Genomic DNA, 20,396 nt, shown 5'->3' on the forward strand with positions numbered 1-20,396 from the left:
CCATCCGATGATTCTAGATCAAAACAATACAGAGTAATTCCTATCTAACCCATGACAAATGTCAAGAACTAACACCCTTCTTCCATATAGAGATTTCACCAGCCAATCTCATAGTGGGCCTAATCATTCTCCCAGTGGAGGAATGGAAACTTCTCAGCTTGTGATTTCTGTACTGTTACCGAGGAGTAGCTTTTTTTCCTACTCAACGCCATTTGTCAAACAACTAACCAGTATTTTGGACAAGTAGGTAATTTATTGAGTGGCCAAAGAACGGACAAGGTCAGCTTATGCTGTAAAGGCACATTTCTCCCCATTAGGTCTCATGGTCATGGTTTTATGACATTAGGGTAATTAAGGGCGCTGGTAAGCAAGCTGACCTCCGGGTTTTTCCTGGAAAGGGCAGGAGGCTCCTCAGAATCAAAGCGTCATCACCTCTTTTCTTCTCTCGAATGGGCACAGTCCAATCTGTCCATGGGTTGGCTGGTGTGTTTTTGGTTATTACAATTGGATAGTAATGATCCCAAGGTCATCTGGAGCTTTAGCACAGTATCAGAACTGCATCAAACCGGTGAAAACTGAATCGGGAAAGCTTTCTTGGAGCTTGCAGCTTCTGGCACCCAGCCTTTATTTCTGGTGTAAGCAGAACTAGAAACTGGGTTATTGCAGCTGGTTTGGAAGTTGGTAGTGAGTCCCTGGTAATGAAACAAAGGCATTTTGACTGATGCTTCTTTTCAGGGGTCTAGACAACCTCACCTCCCACCCAACTTCATTGTTTCTTTCTTCTCTCATCCTCTCAGCTATTCTTCTGTAGAAAATGTTCAAGAAGATATATTCTCTGAAAGATTTAACAGGTCCTTTCATGAGCTTTCATGAAACAGTCCAATGGGAGTTACCTTTCCCAGTACACTTTTTTATCTTCTTGTGGAAAGCTGAAAGAGGTAAAATAAATTCCATTACTCTCTTACGTAGGCCATAAGTCTCTAAGATTTTCTATAATCATTTGTCAAGTGTTTTTTGTCCAAAACACGATTTCTAGATTCAATTTCTTTGTCTAGTCCATACTCTAGGTCACAGCTTACACAATGGCAAACATTCTCTGGGGACCTGTGTTTGCTGTGTGTAACTCCCACAATGCTCTGTATTAAAGTCAACCAAAAACCAAGGTAGTATATTGCCTTGTAATTCATTCTCAGAAGTGAAATATTTGTTTTTCTGTACATTTTTAAAGCAAGCTTTCTTAGACTATGGATAAAGACAATGGGCAAGCTTTCTTTTCTGTGAGGTATTTTAAAAATTGTTCCAATTCTAACAGTCTCCTTGATAACAGCTTTACTGAGATTTAATTCACATATAATAAAACTCACTTTAGAAAGGTGAGTCTAGAGAAAAAAGAAGAGTGAAGTCCAATTTATCTGTTTTTTTCTTTTGTCATTTGTCATATCTAGGTAATCATTGCCAAACTCATGGTCACAAAGATTTGCTCCAGGCTTTCTTCTAAGAGATTTATATTTTTATCTCTTACATTTAGCTTTATGATTGATTTTGAGTTAATTTTTGTCTCTGGCTGTTAGTTAGGGGTCTAACCTCATTATTGTGCTAGGGAATACACAGTTGTTCAGCATCATATCTTCAAATGACTATTCTTTACTCCTTAAATTGTTTTGACATACTTGTCAAAAATCAACTCACCATGGGATCCCTGAGTGGCTCAGTGGGTTTAGCGTCTGCCTTTAGCCCGGGGTGTGATCCTGGAGTCTCAGGATTGAGTCCCATGTTGGGCTCCCTGCATAGAGCCTGTTTCTCCCTCTGCCTGTGTCTCTGCCTCTCTTGCTCTCTCTCTGTGTCTCTCATGAATAAATAAATAAAATCTTAAAAAAAAATCAACTCACCATAAAAGTAAAGGTTATTTCTGGCCTATGAGTCCTCCAAATTTGTTCTTCTTTTTCAAGATTAGTTTGGCTATTCCAAGTCGCTTGCATTTCAATGGCTTTTCAGATCAGCCTATCAATCTCTGCTGTAAAAGCATCTGGGTTTAAAAATAAATAAATAAATAAATAAATAAATAGGCAGTGGGTTTGTTAAGAATTGTATTGAATCTGTAGGTAACGTTGAAGAGTATTTCTATTTTTATAATACTCTTCTAATCAATGAACACAGGATATCATCCCATTTATTGAGGTTTTCTTTAATTTCTTTTAATGACATTTTATGATTTTATGTGTACAATTTTCACACTTATTTTAATTTATTACTAATCATATTTATTCTTTTTGATGCTACTGCAAATGGAATTGCTTTCTCAATTTCATTTTTGAGTTGTTTGTTGCTAGTGAATATATGGAAAAACAACTCATTTGTGTATATTGGTCTTATATTCTGCAGTCTTGCTGAACTCACTATTAGTGCTGAATTATATGTGTGTATGTGTGGCATAATGTTTTCTGGGTCCATTCTGTTATTGCAAATGGTAATATTTCATTTTTAAGGCTGAATAACATTCCATTATGTATTTTACATATCTTTACTTTTTTAGAGACCTCCCTGCCATTTTCTGTAGAGGCCCCATGATTTTACATTTCCATCAACAGTGTATGAGGGCTTCAATTTCACCACAATCTTGCCAAGACTTGTTCTCTTCAGGTGTTTTTGTTTTGTTTTGTTTTGTTTTGTTTTAATAATAGCCATCTTAACAGGTGTGAGGTGGTATCTCATAGTTTTGATTTCCATTTCCTTGATGATCAGTGATGTTGAGCACCTTTTCATACCTGTTGGCCATTCATATATCTTCTCTGGAGAAGTATCTATTCAAGTCCTTTGCCTTTGAGCTTTTGATTTTGTTTTTGTTTTTTTGCTATTGACGTATAAGAATTCCTTACTTATTTTAGAAATTAACACCTCATGAGATATATGGTTTGTAAATGTCTTTCTCATTTCATAGGTTGCTTCTTCACTCTATTGTTTCCTTTGATTCATTCTCATATGTTAAACAACTTTGCAATCCCGGGATAAGTCCCAGTTGGTCATGGTATAGTATCCTGTTTTATGTTATTGGATTTGGTTTGCTAGTATTTTATTGATTTTTTATGTTTTATTCATAAGGAATATTGATCTGTTTTCTTTTCTTTTGATGCCTTTGTCTGATTTTGGTAACAAGGTAATACTGACCTCATAGCATGAGTTGGGAGGCAATCCTCTTCCATTTCTTTTTTTCTTTTCTTTTTTTTTTTTTTTTGGAAGACATTGTGAAGAATTTGTATTAATTCTTCTTTAACATTCATAGACTTCACCAGTGAAAACTTCTGGATCTTATTAAGACATGTTTTATGGCCTAACATATGGTCGATCTAAAAATGTTCCCATGCACTTGAGAAGAATTTGTATTCTGCTATTTTGGGGTGGAGACATTCCTTAGATGTCTATTAGGTCTAGTTGGTTTATATATAGTATTGCTGAAATCTTCCTCAGCAACAGTTTCCAATGGCTCCTTTTTTCCTATGAATGGGCCAGAGTATCCTGTTTCTTGTATGTCTCATAGTGTTTTGTTGAAAATTGGCCATTTTAAATAATATAATGTGGCAACTCTGAAAATAAGGTCCTCCTCCCCACAACACACATACACACACACACACACACACACACACACACACACACACACAGAGTTTTGGTTTTGCTGCTTGTTGTTGTTATTGCTGCTACTTGTTTGTTTAGTGACTTCCCTTAACTATAAATTCTGTAAAGCCTGTATTCTTTGTGATGTGAAGCTACTGAAGTCTCTGTTCATTTAGCTAAGGATTGAACAGAAATTTCATTGAATGCTTTGAACCAGTAAGTCTCCCAGGCTTTGAAGAGGGTCTTGAGTGGGTGTTGAGGCATGACTTCAATACCCTGGCAGTCTGAAATCTACTTCATTCTTTACTTCCTGCTTGTGCAGAGGGTAAAGGTCAGCCAGAGATGAGAAATTAGGATGTTCCCACATCTTTTCTGGGCACTGCACAGCCCTACACATATGCATAGGCTTCTATAATCCCAGAAATATGTCAGAGCTATCCCAAGCCCCTCTATACATCTCATTCCCCATATTTTACTATTTTTTGTCCAGCCCCTTGTTTGCCCCAACTGGTATTATTATCTCATGCAGCTGAGCGTTAAACAATTGAAGCTGATTATTCTGTTTTTGACAAGCATCCTAGAGAAAGGCTTTTTTTCCACTAAGTGAGCTCAAAGCTAAATCAAATAGAGACAACCTCTGTGAAGGGGTCTTTTATAAGAAGCTGCCAGACAGGTCAAATACTGACAGTTCTCTGGGGATGGGCTTTTATTTTTCCTGTTCAGTGCACTAGGCTGCATTTCCCTAACTGCCATGCTTGTGAGGCTGCTGGTTTTCAAGGCTACAGCAGAACTTGGAAAGAGGATAGGAATAGAGTAAGTCGAAATGCCATAGAGCTTGCTGTTCTTACAGAGATCCAGCCATTTTTCTTGAATAAATGGCCCTCATAATGTGGCAAGCCTTTGGTTCATTTTCAGAGTTCTAAGAAGGTTAATTTTCACAATTGTTGCTAGTGTTTTTGCTGCTTCTGTGGAAGAGAAGACTTTTAGAGGTCTTAACTACACCATTCCCAGAGTGCTTCTCTCTAACAGCCTTTTCAAAGAGTGGTGTTTGAGATGACATATCTTGAATAACTCTCAAAACTCAATAATTTAAAAAATCTCATTTTTAAAAATGGGAAAAAATTGAACACTCCATCAGGAAAGATATATATATAAATATATATATTTATATATTTATATATTTATTTATATATATGGAGGGGGGAAAGGATAAAAAGATGCTCAACATCTTTAGTCACTAGGAAGATGCAGATTCAAACCATAGTGATATATGACTACCTACCTGTTACAATACATAAAATTTTAAAAGAAAGGAAGAAAAGACTGACAATGCTAAGTGCTGGTGAGGATGCAGAGCACCTGGAAAACTTATACATTGCTGGTGGTCGTGCAGAATGGTAAAGTCACTGTTGAAAAGTTTGGCAGTTTCTTATAAAGCTAAAAATACTCTTAGCATACAATCCAGCAATCCTGCTCCTAAGTTTTATCCAAAGAAAATAAAACATATATCCATATGAAAACTTGTATGTACATGTTTTTAACAGCTTTATTCATGACCACCAAAAAAACTAGAAACAGCCCAATGTCTATCAACTGGTAAGTAAAAAGGAACAAGCTATACTAATACATAGCATGATATAGATGAATGTCAAATGCATTGTGCTATGAGAAGAAGCCAGACTGAGAAACTTACATGCTGTACAATCTCCTTTATATGACATTTCAGAAAAGACAAAAACCATACGACAAGAAAATTAGTGGTTGCCAGGGGCTAGGGTTGCAAGAGAGGAGTGGCTACAAAAAGGCATGAGGAAATATTTTGGGGTAAGGAAAAGGTTCAATAAGGAAGTTACCTGACTATGCATACTTACTGATATTCATAGAACTACACATCTAAAAGAGGTAAATATTTCTGTACTTGATCTGTACTTAATATGTACTTGACCTTGAAGACAAAAAGAATCCTCCCTGCTCTAAACATCATTTTTCTTGGTTAAAAGCTTTAATTTAGACTACCCTCTACCTGTAGCCAGTATCTAAACATTAGTTGTACAACAGACTATCTAGAGTTACAATTTATCCTTCATGAAGCATTTAACAATGTCATTACATCTTGAGTTGTTTGTTCACACCAAATGTGAGAGAATTTGATAGAAGAAAAGAAAGAAATTAAAATGACAAAAGCTAAAGGTGTAACTATACACCTTTACACTAAAGGTGTAGCTAAAAGGTGTAACTATAAGGAGATTCAACGTAGCATATTTATAATAGCAAAAAGATAAAAACAACATAAATGCTAATCAACAGCTGATTGGCAAAATGGTAATAAAAACTAAATGGTATATAAAAAATATTACATAGTGATTAAAATAATTATATAATTACAGCTCAATATTTATTAATATGAAAAGGTATCTATAATATTTTGTTAGGGTAAAAACAAATTACTAAATAGTATCCTAGTATGATTTGTTAGGAAATGCCTGGAAAAAATACCTCCCAAAATGTTAATGCTGCGTATCTCTTAGTGGAGTGACTATAGGTAGTTTGAATTTTCATTTTGGTTTATGATGGACAGGTGCATGATAATCCTACTACTTGTCTCAAGAGCTATTAGCCTAAGTCTGCAATTGTCTGGGTAACTGACCCCATCCTTGTTTTGCAGCTCTCAGTTCAGGAAAACCAGAAGTTCAAACTGTATGGGCCTAGGGAGCCCAAGAATGATAAATGAGATTGTATTTCAAGCCTAAGTGTGCTTTACTGAACCACACACAGGAGACCTTCTGTATATATATTTTTCTTCCTTCTGTATATTTTTTAATACCAGCACAGGTGAGACATATTTGGCTCAGATGAGTGGTCTCAATTCACACCCAAAATATGCAAGCAGAATTTCTCCATCTTCAAGTATAAAAGGCTAGGCATGGAAGGAACTACTAAGCTTCCAGAAGTTTTTGTGTATCCAAGAGTTATTTGGATTTCTCATCCACAATAGTGTGCCTGCTGGGGAGGTCCTTTTTAGGTGACCTGGAAAATGTTGCTATGCCCTCTTTCTATAACCTCTAGATAAATAAACCTTATTGTATTTATCCAAATATGATCTGTGCCTGGTCAATCTGAACCTACTACAATTGACATTTATTAATTCAGTTAGTTTCTATTTGTAAAAAATAAAAGGAAATCTATTTAGTGAATCCATAACATCATTCAAAACAAATAAAATGAAAAAGACAGCCTGCTGGTTATGTCAGAAAGTCTTCAATGAAATTATAATTGACAACTTCTCTTTGAATGATGGATTCTGAGTTCTTTCAAAGATATGCCTCAGGCTTATTACCTGTCTGGTATAATTCATTATATTTTTCTACTATAGAGCTGCTTAAGTTATACAAAACTTGTTTAGCAAAGAAACTTCCACTATATAAAACAATCTCTGGAGAAAATATTTTTTAAAGTAATATTCTTCTAAGACATCCTAAAAGCTAAATATGATCTAAAAAGCAGATGTGAAAGACTGGTCATAAAATAAATGACCAAAAACCCTCAAAAGGACTACAATAAATCAGCTGGGAAGGGCAGGAATCTGAGTCAGAGAAACTACTTATATCCACACCCAGAGCCATCATGGTAGGGTGGAAGTCATCTTCCTTTTTAGCATCTGCTTACACAGTGAGTATTGGGAAGAAAACTGAAAACACACAAACATCCACATAAAAACACATGCACCAAAACAAACACACAAAACCAAATTACAGATGCCTACCCAATTACATTTCCTAGTGGAACTGAAGAGTAATCAACTCTAATCAAATAATTAAGAACATAGGATGTAAAACATGCCAAATTTGTCTCGATCTCAGATCCAGCACCTTTTAAAGTGCAGACACAATTACTGCCTCATTTACATATTGTGAGTCATATTCCGACTGAACACAAGCCTGGAAAACTGGGTGGTTACCGCACAGAAGTTTGGTTTTTTTGTTTGTTTGTTTGTTTGTTTGTTTGTTTTCCGTACAGAAGTTTAAGTGCATGCAGTGTTTAAAGAGGCAACACAGAGAGCCCATCCTTCCACATAACCTAGTACTTGAGAAGAGTCTTGTCTCAAACAGTCAACAGAATAACCTGGAGCTTCTCATTGTCTGGTATTCATTTATACCAAACACTTTTAGCCATGGCAATCATACATCCCAGATTTTCAAGACATGTCTGTTTTTCCATGTTCCACTCTTACAGGTTTGTCCTGCTTTTTAGATGGAAAAAGGCAGTCTTCCTAATGATAGCAGTAAAGAAAGGGCTGTTGCTGGCAAGGAAGCCTCTTGGGATGACCAAAACTGTATAAGCTGCCAGAAAAGTAAAATGGGAGTGATTCAAGTGCCTAGGAGCTCATAGGAGCAAAATCACATTGCCTCATCGTAGTCAAGGCTTCAGAATATATGTGGAACTTTCTCTAACAGAACTGAATGTTGTAGATCTAAGTATCTTAGTGACTTTAGATAAGGTATTAGAAGATTGAAAAGCATGCTTGCAGTATTCATACTGCAGAAATCATCAAGAGCATCAGTGTCTAAATTCTTTGATCACATATTCATCCCCTTGGGGAAAAATTTTGAGTACTCACTTCCAATACATGTATATTTATTTACTTATAAATATATACATGAACTACTGTTCTCTGCTACTATTATTTGACTTAATATGTACTTTGGATGAGATTGATCATTAACAGTGGTTTGTTTTTTAAACTATTCTTGATAGTCTCAAATTGTGATTGTTTTGTGATGTGATAAAGAGTTAAAATTAAGAGTATCCACTGCAATTTCTTGGTGGTTCTCTAGTGTCACTAGTTTATCTTCAATCCAAATTCTTTGCTTAGAATCTTTTTTAAGCCACTTGTTCATTTTGTGAGGTTCTTATTTACATCTAATTAATCCATTTAATCCAGAGATCTACTTAACGAGGTACATCTGAACTGCAAAATACCACAAAAGGTCATGGGAGTGAGGGCACCAAACTGTAGAACCCCGACACCTTCCATCTCATCCATTTGTGACATATGATGTGTGATACATACACTAAGGAAAGGAGCCAGGGTCAATCTGCATATTAAATATTAGTAAAGCTTATCATCTCTCTCACATATGTAATACATAACAAATTTAAATTGAAGTTCTAGTATTTTCAATATGAATCCTAACAGATTGTCTTGTTTAACTACCGCTTTCTCTCACAATGCACACAAGAGTAATTCTCAACATAAGACTCAAAATAACCAAAATACTAATAATCAATATTAATTGTTTAATATTGAGTTCCATGTAAGAGAACCCATATAAGTATTATAAGGAAAGGGCAGGTCACTAGGTTACCTCATAGTAAATAAGACAAAAACACTCAAGTGCTGAAGAACCAGCCTCTATAGGGGGTCCGTCCAATGGACCCATCATCCTGGTATCTAATCTTTACACTTTCCAGAACCATTCTATAGGAAACGTAGTAATGACCCTCCATGGCATTATCCTCAATTACATCTCAATGTTTCTTATTAGCTTCATTACTTTCTATCCTCCCCATTGGTCCCATGTTCTTCCTCAACAATGAATATTTAAAAAATCCATTTCTCAACTAACAGAATCCCAATGTAGTACACTTTGGGACACTCTTCAAGATCACTCTAACAGACTATCCATCTGAACTCCTCATCAACTTACCCACAAAGTTCTTGGTCATCTGCTCTCATACAAGGACACTGTCCAAAGTGGTCACCTATTACCATCTAATTTAGGTCCATCACACTGCTCTGAATTTTCCCATTTCCCTCAGTCCTCCATCTGTCATACTCTTCAGTCTACAAGACATCTCCAACAGGCAATTGTATTGCTTAACCAAATTCAAAGACACAGAAAGCCACTCAGGCTTACTTTTACATCCCTTTCCAGTGCCCTAAGGGCATCACCACATGTCACTGGCCTCAGAAGGATCATTTATCCCACATCACTATCTGTACACATCAAGTAGTTAAGAGTGCTGCCAGTGCCTGCTGTTGCTAACTTTGGAACACCTGAACCTGCAGTGTAATCACTATGTTTGGGGTTTTCTTTTTTCTAGCCTTATCCAAGTATGATGGACAAATAAAAATTATATATGTTTAAGGTATACAATGTGATTATTTGATTTATGTATATATTATGAAATGATTACCACAATCAAGTTGATGAACACATCCATCACCTCACATAATTACCATTTTTTCTATGTGGTAAGAACACTTAAGATCCACTACTCTGTTAGTAGATTTCAAGTATAGGATACATTATTGTTAACTATAGTCACCATGCTGTATATTAGATCACCTGAATTTATTTATCTTATAACTGCAAATTTATCACATATGACCAACCCCAACGTGCCCAACTCCGGGCAACCACCATTCTACACTCTGCTTTCATGAGCTCAATATTTTTAGATTCTACATATAAGTGAGATCATATATCAAGAATTTGTCTTGCTGTTTCTGGCTTTTTTCATTTAGCATAATGCCTTCTGGGTTCATCCATCTTGTCACAAACTATCAGATTTCCTTCTATTTTTAATAACTGAATAATAGTCATATATATATGACTATTATATATATTTATATATATATAAATTGTGGTAGGGGCACCTTGTTGGCTCATTTGGTTAAGTGTCTGACTTTGGCTCAGATCATGATCTCAGGATCCTGGGATACAGTCCTGCATTGGGCTCTGCACTCAGTGGGGTGCCTGCTTCTCCCTCTCCCTCTCTCCCTCTCTCTCTGCCCCTCTCCCTGGCTCATGCTCGCTCTCTCTCTCTCAAATAAATAAATAAATAAATAAATAATAAAATCTTTTTTAAAAATGTCTTTATTCACTCATCTATCATTGGACATTCAGGTTGTTTTCATATCCTAGCTGTTATGAATAATGCTGCAATGAACATAAGAGTACAGATATCTCTTCAAAGTATTGATTTAATTTCCTTTGGATATATCCTCAGAGTGGAATTTCTGGATCATATGGTTGTGGCATTTTTAACTTTCTGACAAAACTCCATACTGTTTTCCATAATGGCTGCATCAATTAATGCACAGTCTTTCCATAATGGCTGCACAGTCTTGCATGTGCTATGAAACCTCCTTGACTACTGTCATGACTGCTACAATTCAGTCAAGCCTTCTGAAAGCTTCCTGAGGTACTCCCCCCACCCCCAAAAAATTATGGATAAATAAAGCAAAACTCTATCAAAAGGCATATTAAAAAAAATTTTTTAAAGGCATATTTGGCTCCTAATGAGTAAGAAATAAACTTTAATTTTCCTTAAATACCTGAAAATCACCATTGTAAACCAAATGTCATTGTATACTACATAGGAAAAATGCTGGGTACTGCTTTTTTCCATAGGGAGGGAAAAAAATTGATCTTTAAAAGCCCACATGATATAGAGCATGAAGTAATTAAGCAATGATTTTGAGGTATTGTTGTTTGAAGAAGGCGTTCTGGGCTTTATAAAAAATATCAGAGTGCAAAATGGGACAAATCTGTTTCTGGCCAGGACTCAAGAAAGAAAATGACTCTTCTCACCAATGAAGATTTTTAATTGTCTGCCTCGGTCCCTCAGCACAGGAAATTCTTATTACCCACAAAGAGAACAAAGATCTCAGAAAGAATACAGTCACAACATTCTGAGTCTCACTGAGGCATTGTCAATAACAAGTAAAGCAGTCGTTTTTTCCATAGCCTGTTTAAGGGAAATAAAGTCTTCTACAGGGATCACTTGATAAATAAGTGATTCACTAGTATTTAAGGAAAGCCCAGGATATAGTAATAAGGGCCCTGAAGCAAGACATAGATTGTGAGGCAGACAGCCCAGGTCACAGCACTGGGGCACATAAAAAGGAACAACATAGGAGAAACTGTATTTTTAACTCTATGGTTCAGAATTATCACCTCCTCTTTATGAAGAAACTGGAAATTTGTTTCAAAAATACTATCTAACCTTTGCCACATAGAAATGTCTGTGATAAAAAAAAAAAAGAAATGTCTGTGGTAAACTGTTTATAGATCACATTAATTCAGTCAATCTCGACAAATGTTATATTATCTGATGTAAAGAACCCTCACAGATAGGATGATCCACAAAACCATATAGTGGATGAGCCTGTACATTATTATATCTCAAGGCTGGGCAAACCCAGTCAGGGAGAACCTTAATGAGCACATTTTAGACAGGCTGAATTTCATCTAAGTGTGCTATCACTTATACTTAGAATATAACTCTCAGCAAATAAACTGTAGGTGTAAATTAAAAACCAATACAGAAGTATTTAACACTGAGAAAAGTTTTTTGACACTCGTTTAATGTGTTGGTGACATATGACAAAGCTCTGCTTATAATTCATGTTCAGGTAAAAAAAAATGTTCATGAAAAATGTATCTTTAAATAGCAATTGTCCTCCACCCTCAAGAAGGGGCAGAAAAAAATTTGCTTCAGATGTTATAAACTATATAGTGCTCATCTTTATCTCAGTCAAACTGATCATGTTTGCTTCAATTGAAATAAAGACATCTTTTTAAATTTAGAATCAAAGCCATTTACTTTCAGAAGAAATAAAATCAAGAAACAAACCAGACATTGACTCTCCACTAGCTACAGTAGGTCATTATTCATCCAACCTGGGACAACCCCATCAGGACAGTGGGACCAGTGTTACCTGTTAGGCTACCAAGATGGTGAGGCCAAGGCTTTGGGAACCAGAAGCACAACCTCCTCTGAGACTCTCTTCTCTGATGCTTTACTTGGACATCATTCTTCACCAGTTACCCTCAGCTACAGTAATGCTAGAGCATTCTTCACCCTACTGCACCAGCTACAACAGAAAGCTTCAGGAAATAAAAACTCTCATTTTCAAAGAAAAGATGGAATCAATGTGATTTAATGATTTAGCAATTTAATGGCTTAATGACTTAATGTTTAAATTTAATTTAATGTCTAAGGTCAGTCATAAAATTGGACTTTATAGGAAAGAGATTTTCAATCTATACTAGTTGGCACTGTATACTAAACACTACCAAAACATGCACAAGAGCATATTTGCTGTAACAGGTTATGTTAAAGTGAGACACAAAAGTACCTATAACTGGAAATTATTCCCCAAAAAAGCTAAATTAATAAGCCCTTCATATTGATTATTAAGCAATTTGAAAAAATGTTGTCAAATCCCTACTGTCTTTTGAAAAATAGTCCTAAAGATTGTTTATGATTCAGATGTGTATTGGTTGCAAAAGAAAAAAAAATCAAGCCAGGTTAAGTAGAACTGCTCATGAAATCCAAAGAGATCATCTGACCAAACAGCAGGATCTGCAGGTCAATAGCCAACCAGAACAACTTGGCCACAAACTGGAATAAATTCCACCCCCTCTCTCCCTCTCTCTTCTGAAACAAGTTAAATAAATATATAAGAAAAATCTCTTTAAAAAAATAAAGGAAAGAAAAGAAAAATTTCTGCAACTAGAAATTCTAGATACATTCTCTATTAAATAATACTGAGAGAATACATTGGGATAGATAAAATCTCTCCTCATTCATTTGTTAAATATAGCTATATGGATTCTCTATGCCTTTCACTTTTAATCATTCATTACATGCACCTCCATATATTTTTTGATAAATTCTCCATCACTAATGATATCTAGATGGTAATACATTCTCCCCAAACTCACTTAACACTATATAGATCTTTGAAGAAGAAATATACTACACTTCAAAGCTTTAAAATATATATGTGTGTCTGTGTGCGTGCTCACATATATGACTTAGAATATTGTGTCTTTGAAGTACTTGAGAAATTCGTAGCAAGACAAAAATTTTTACTTTTACTAAAAGAAATTATTTTATCTAAGGTGATTCTCATTCTCTCAAGAGCTGGGTGCTACTTACCTAGCAATACCTCAACCCACAAAAAGTTGCTATAGGGTTCCTTCTCAACCCTGACATATGGAACACGATGGCCTAGTGAATACGTGCCACTAGCCCCTGAAGCATCTTACATCCTATCATTTATTTTCTTGATAGCCCAGTAACAAATGGGATGTGTTGAGTGAAGCTTGTAAGAGCTCTCTTCAGTTGAATCTTCACACTGTGACAACTCAGGTGGGCCAGCAAGTCTGGGACAGAACAAGAAAAGCCAGTAAGCTAGAAGCACTGGTCTGTGCCTCACCTGTGCTCTGCTCAGAGGAATCCTTGGAAACAGCCCACCCAGCCAAAACAACACCCACAGAGTTAAAAAAAAAAAAAAACTCAAATATTTCTAGACATACGATGACACAGAGACCAAGGGAACCTATAAAGGAGGCTTTTCTACAACATTTGGAGCTCAGAAGCCACACTAACCATAGTCCATTCTGATGGCTTCAGGCTGACAATAGTCATGGAAAGGGACAGCTGGTTTATGCCCTGGATATTGGTCTCTAGAAGACTGAAAAAATAGGCCAATTAGTAGAGAGTAAAGATGACTTTTTCTGAACATGATTGGAGTTAAAATGCAAGCATTAACGGTGAGCTTAATCAGAAATTGATGGACACAAACAAAAAGCCAAATGAAACCCAGATAATTGTAGTCAGGTTTATTTCTCTCATGTAATGCTTCCCATCCCAGGCAGAGCCAGTGCAGGTCCGCATGCAACATCCCAGACTGAGAGGGTAATGAAGACGAGTATAAATTCTTTGAAGACAGAAGCCAAAGAATTTCTCTTCTATTTTTTAAATGGTATATAGCATCTATAGTGCAGTAATTCATTAAACATGTCAACTTGACTTGGCTAAGGGATGCCCAGAGAGCTGGTAAAACATCCTTTCTGGGTGTATCTGTGAGGGAGTTTCTGGAAGAAATTAGTATTTGAATAGGTAAATATCATCCTCATAGACGTGAGTGGGCATCATCCAATATGTTGAGGGCCTAAATAGAACAAAATGCAGAGGAAAGGTAAATCTACTGTCTTTGCTTGACACATAATATCCATGGTTCTCGGGTCTTCAGATTCAGAATAGGATTTACACCATCAGCTCCCTTGGTTCTTAGGCCTCTGAACTCAGATTGAATTATAACACCAGTTTTCCTGGGTCCTCAGTTTACAAACAGAATATTCTCAGCCTCCAGAATCACATGGGGCAATTCCTATAATAAATATACTCATATATATCTATATATGTATGTATGTTTCTCTGGAGAATCCTGGCTAATATACATAGTGTTCAAATATATTAAATAATGCTGAGTTAATAACTGGAAAACTGTGCTTTTTCCCTGCAATGCTCAAATTAAGTCAATTCACTGGACTCCTTCATTATGAAAAAATATGACAAATAATCAATAGATTGCTAGCATAAATGCAGCAAAGGCAAAAACAATATGATGGGTTTAATACATTTCAGAGCACCCCAACAAAGATTTTTCTCACATTTTTAAGGGAAAGTAGTGAAAATGAAACATATTTCTAAATAACTCCCTTTAAAATCTAAGCAATGGGGAGGAAGGGTAGGAGGGGGAGCATTCATTATCAGATGATAAAACCATTCCTACATGACTAAGTCAAACTCAGAGGAAGAAGTGTTTTCAAGGACAAATACCACTCTTTTTTCTCACTCCCATGCCAATTACGTAGTTTTTAGACTTGTGAGTAGAGAGATCCCTTGACAAGTGGGCACTATCACTGCAGCAAGGGCACATTTTCCCCACGGTCACTGTTAAGGGGACTGCCAATTACAGATCTTTCTCAGGCACCCTTGTGACCGCAAAGAAATTAGCAACTGAATAGGGAGGTGCAAGGCAGAGAGACTGATGACCCTATGAGCCTAGTAACCAAGCACACTGGAAAGGGAAAGAATGAAGCTGAAGTAAGAACAATGCAAAAAGTTTTAAAATGGAGGCTTTTAACATTTTAATATAAGGGAGTTTAAAAGCTTTGACGTTCAATTTCAGTTCAAAGTTATACTCTATAACAGCACTGTCTGACAGAAATAGAATGCAAGCCACACAAGCAATTTAAATTTTCTAGAAGCCACATTTAAAGAGGTAAAAAGAAACAGATTAAGTTAATTTTAATAAGACATTTTATTTAACTCAATATGTCCAACATATTATCATTTAAATATGCAGCAAATAGAGAAAAATATTAATGAGGTATTTTATATTATTTCCATATGAAGTCTTTGAAATCTAGTTTGTAGAAATCTAAATGTGAAACTAGATTTCACATTTACAGTATATCTCAATTGGGGCTAGTCACACATCAAGTGCTTAATAGCCACATGTGGCTGGTGGCTACTACATTAGACAATATAGCTCTGTAGGCACCCTAGGAATACTCATTCACGCATTCATTCATCTACCTTACAGTGAGTGCCAACTCTTTGCCAAACACTGTGCAAAGCATTAAAGTTACAGCAGTGAAAAGAAATAACACATCTCTGCTCTAATAGAGCTTGGAGATTGTCATCTTGGCAGGAACATAGATATTAAGCAAATAATTACCCAAATGTTTATAAAGTGTGATAAGGGAAATGTATAAAGTACTGCAAAAGTATATAATCATGTGGGCCTAACGTGAGGAAGGAGCAATCAAAGGAATAGTCGTGAAGAAAGGGACATCTAACCTGAGATTGGAAGGAAAAATAGAAGTTGATCAAGCTGGGAGGCTAGAAGGGAAAGATGGGGAAAAGAGTGGTCCCAGAACACTTGAGAATCTCAGAAGAACAAAAAGAAATGAAAGAAAGCCCATGAGCTGAAAGCATAATGCATAAGGGCAAGAGTAGCAAAAAATGAGATAGAAGAGGTAAACAGAAATCAAGCCCAATCAAGAATGTGAGCTTTTATAATAACAGCAAATGGCAGTTTAGAGATAATGTTAGAGAGAGGTGTGACATGATCAGATTGCATGTTGAGAAGATAAATCTGGCTGCCAAAAGGAAAACATATTTAAGGTTATATAGAGTGAATGTTTGAAGACCATGTAGGAGGCTTCAGCAGCAGCCCAGAAAAAAGATGGTGCTGGTTCAAAATAGAATGGTAGAAAGAGAGGTAAGAAATATCTAGGATGTAGATTCAGTGGGATCTGATTATCAGCGACTCAGTTGGATGTGAGTAATGAGGGAGAGGGATGCCAACTAGGTTTCTTTCATGAGCAATCAGGTAAACGGTAAAGCCACTTGATGAGCTGGAGATACCATGAAGGAACAAGTCGGGGGTATAAGAACATGAGTTCCATTTTGAACATGTTCATCTTGAAGTGCCTATAGTATATCTAAGAAGGACTATCGTTTAGGCAGAAACGTGAACCTGGATTTGGAGAGAGGTCACAGCCCAAATTTTAACTTTAAGATTCATTGGCAGAAAAATCTGAAGCCACAGGAACAGATGAAATCAGCCAGTGCCCAAATGTCAAGTGGAAAGAACAGATGGCTGAGTCTTGAGAGCCTTTATCGTGTAAAAATTAAGTAGAGAAAAAAGATCCCAAGATGGCTAATAAGTGGCCAGGGAAGTCAGGGGACAGAAATACCCAAGAATGACAGAACAGGGAAACCAAGAAGAGAGTGTTTTCTAGGAAGAACGAGTGAGTGGTAAATATGTGGAAAATTCTTAAAGTCAAGTAAGAAGTAAGAGTTGTTCATTGAACTTTTAACAAGATGACCTTGTAAGAACAGTTTAAATGGAGTGGTGGGGACAACTGAATCTGGAAAAAGAAAGAGTACATATGAACAACTCCAACAATCTGGTTATTACATGAAGGTGAGAGACAGGCTGTAACATCACTTCCATCCTCCATTCTCATGCTTCTATCATTGTCTGACCCACCATAGAATCAGCTCTGATACATACATACTCACAGCTACAAATGAAAGGTTTATAGCTAAAGCCAAGTAAACATAATACCTGCAGTTGGGAAGGAGACTAGATATTACATTTGTTTATCATCAAAAGATGCTTCCTCTTGAGAAACTCTCATGTGAAAAACAATTGGCACTGTGGTCAGAAGATCTTCCTAAAACCTCCTTCAACTGCTAACAAACTTCTGGTCTACACAATTCCACCCATGTAAGTATACTTCCTGGCCTGTGGTGACATTCATTACTCCCTATTCCTACATTCAGAACCACAGGAGAGAAAAATGTCCATGGGCAGCCCACAGGAGGCACAGATGACAGAGAAAGAGAGACAGAATAAAATAATTACCACATTTGAGAACCAAAGAGCAACCTGTCAACTCATTTCTAAGATTCTTAGCAGATTGTGGTCAGAAAAGCTGCAGTTTTCATGGATTTCAAAACCTCAAAAGACAGCACGGTAGAAAAAAGAAGCTGGATCTCAGATCTGCCCAGATTTAAACCTTGCTGGTCTTACTTAATTTGCTTGGGCAAATCGCTTCGACCGGCTGAGCCTCAGTTTCTTTATCCAAAAAAAAGGGGAGGGACGGCATCTAATAACATTTAGCTTAGTTTTGTGGGAAAATTAAATGGGACAATGCTTAGGATGGAAAGTACTCAATGGACTATCTGGCAACTAATAGTTAAGATAATTAATAAGTGTTCATTTCTCCCCATAAAAGGCTTTTGATCTTTCTGACTCTTTGATCAAAATGCCCTTAAAAGTGCATTAAATGAGGGCACCTGGGTGGCTCAGTTAGTTAAGCATCTGGCTCTTGATTACAGCTAAAGTTACGATCTCAGGGTCTTGAGATCAAGCCCTGTGTCCCTCTCCCTTTGCACTTCCTCTCTGTCTCTCTCTCAAATAAATAAATAAAATCTTTAAATGTGCATTAAGTGGCATGAATAGGACATGTGTGCTAGTGCTTAATATCTCAGCAAAAGAATCTATGTGAAAATTAGAAGACATACAATAATGAAACAAGTTAATATGTCAACATGTTCTGAAGAACTTAGGGAAATCCTGAAATCACACCAGTGGTATTATCTGATGGATGGGTAAATAAAACAGACAGCCCATGACACTACCATTTCAATCTCTCCAGAAGAGAATTAGGTACCGTGCCTCTGTTATAGGTCCCTTCCCACACAAGGAGATTTCATCATTAATATCCTTACCACAAAAAGAACCAATGTGACTTTCCCACTCCAGCATGCCCCACTGCAGAACCACAGTTAAATGACTGATTAAATAAAAAATTACTTAACAGTATAGGAAACACTTTTTTAATTTTATTTCATTCAGTGGTTTAGAGATTAGTGAGTCTGTATTCCAGTTCCTTATCCATCATCCATATACTCCTTCTTTATCCATTATCCTAGATTTTAAACTTCAGATCATTCTAAACCTCAGGGTCAGCTGGAATGATCTGAAAGAAATCTCTCAGATCTTTAGAGGAGGTGTTTCCTAAGTCAAGGCTCATATTCCTTGTTCTCTATGTACACATGTCAGTGAGAGTCCCTGGGCTTACCCAGGATCTAGAAACCCTTTCACCCTCCCCCTGAGAGTGAGAAAGACATTGTTTCAGAGTTCAATGCTCATCGCATCTAATGTAATTTTTTTGAAAATAAATTGGTTAGTAGCTCAACATACTTTACAAATGACCTTTGAGTCTCCTCAGAATCAGTCATCCCCAGAAAAAAGAGCAAGTAGCAATGTGCCCTTCTGAAGGGCTACTTTTGTCATGATCCATACCAGCTGGAAACCCCAATGATGATGACTGAATTAAGAACAAATTCTCACAGGTTAAAGTCAAGGTCTATCGCCATCTGGCCCACCTACTCTTCCACATCTCCCTATAGAAACTTTACAATCTCATCGACATTCACTACTAGCCATTTCCCAAAACACCTATCACTCTCTCTCACCTTGTACTTTATAAATGCTTCCACCTCCACCTATTCAAGGCCCAGTTCAAATGCCCCCTCCTCCATGAAGTTTCCAGATCTACACAGCCAGAAATGAGTTCTCTCTCCACTGAACAGCCACAGCTTCTCAGACTATACCCACGCCATAGTTGCTTTGCACATTTTGAATTTAGCCATCCTTATGTGGAGATATAATCCATCTGTCCTACTGATCTATAAGTTTCTTGATAACAAAATCATGCTTAACTGTTAAAATAATTCTTAACAAATAATAGTGCCATACAAGTAAGTGTTCAAATACATAATAATCTTTCTTTAAAGTCTTAGCAAAAAATTCTACACCACTGATCACATATTTCCCCATTTCCAATTTGCACTATGCAAATGATGGGCAAAGCCAAGGTCCTTCTAATTAGTTTCCAAACTTTGCACTACTTACCACTTACTTCCAGTCATCAGAACATATTCATTATACTGTATAATAAGGATTTGAGATTGGAATGGAAATTCACTTCTCAGCCTATAGGCTGGTCCTTTAAGTCTTGACATTTCTATTGTGACAATAAAATAAACATTTTCAGGGACGCCTGGCTGGCTCAGCGGCGAGCGTCTGCCTTCGGCTCAGGGCGTGATCCTGGAGTCGTGGGATCGAGTCCCACATCAGGCTCCCTGCATGGAGCCTGCTTCTCCCTCTTCCTGTGTCTCTGCTTCTCTCTCTCTCTCTCTCTCTCTCACTCTCTCTCTCTCTCTCTCATAAATAAATAAAATCTTAAAACAAAAGAATAAACATTTTCATCATCTGATAAAACATCCTTCCTCCTATGTACCAGATGCAGAAATCACAGAGCCTGTTGCCTGCTACCTACCATCTCATCAGAAAGAGTTCATCATTAGGATGGTGGGTGCTTTCTGTGACCCTATTT

At 36.7% G+C, this 20,396-nt stretch overlaps 1 long non-coding RNA gene across 2 annotated transcripts in view; it reads right to left on the bottom strand.

The window, feature by feature from the left end:
* LOC140639910 (uncharacterized) overlaps positions 1-20,396 on the bottom strand; it is a 537,530-nt gene that overhangs the window by 451,254 nt on the left and 65,880 nt on the right. The window contains exons 2-3 of one of the 2 annotated variants that reach the window (XR_012036564.1): positions 1,890-2,026; positions 247-929 (exon numbers count right to left, since the gene is read on the bottom strand). The exons of the other annotated variant lie outside the window; for it this stretch is intronic. This is a non-coding gene — a long non-coding RNA (uncharacterized lncRNA). Of the gene's footprint in view, positions 1-246; positions 930-1,889; positions 2,027-20,396 lie in introns of those variants that run through there. 2 annotated transcript variants of the gene reach the window in all.

Source organism: Canis lupus, chromosome 9 (genome assembly GCF_048164855.1).
Source record: "Canis lupus baileyi chromosome 9, mCanLup2.hap1, whole genome shotgun sequence".
NCBI lineage: Eukaryota > Metazoa > Chordata > Mammalia > Carnivora > Canidae > Canis > Canis lupus.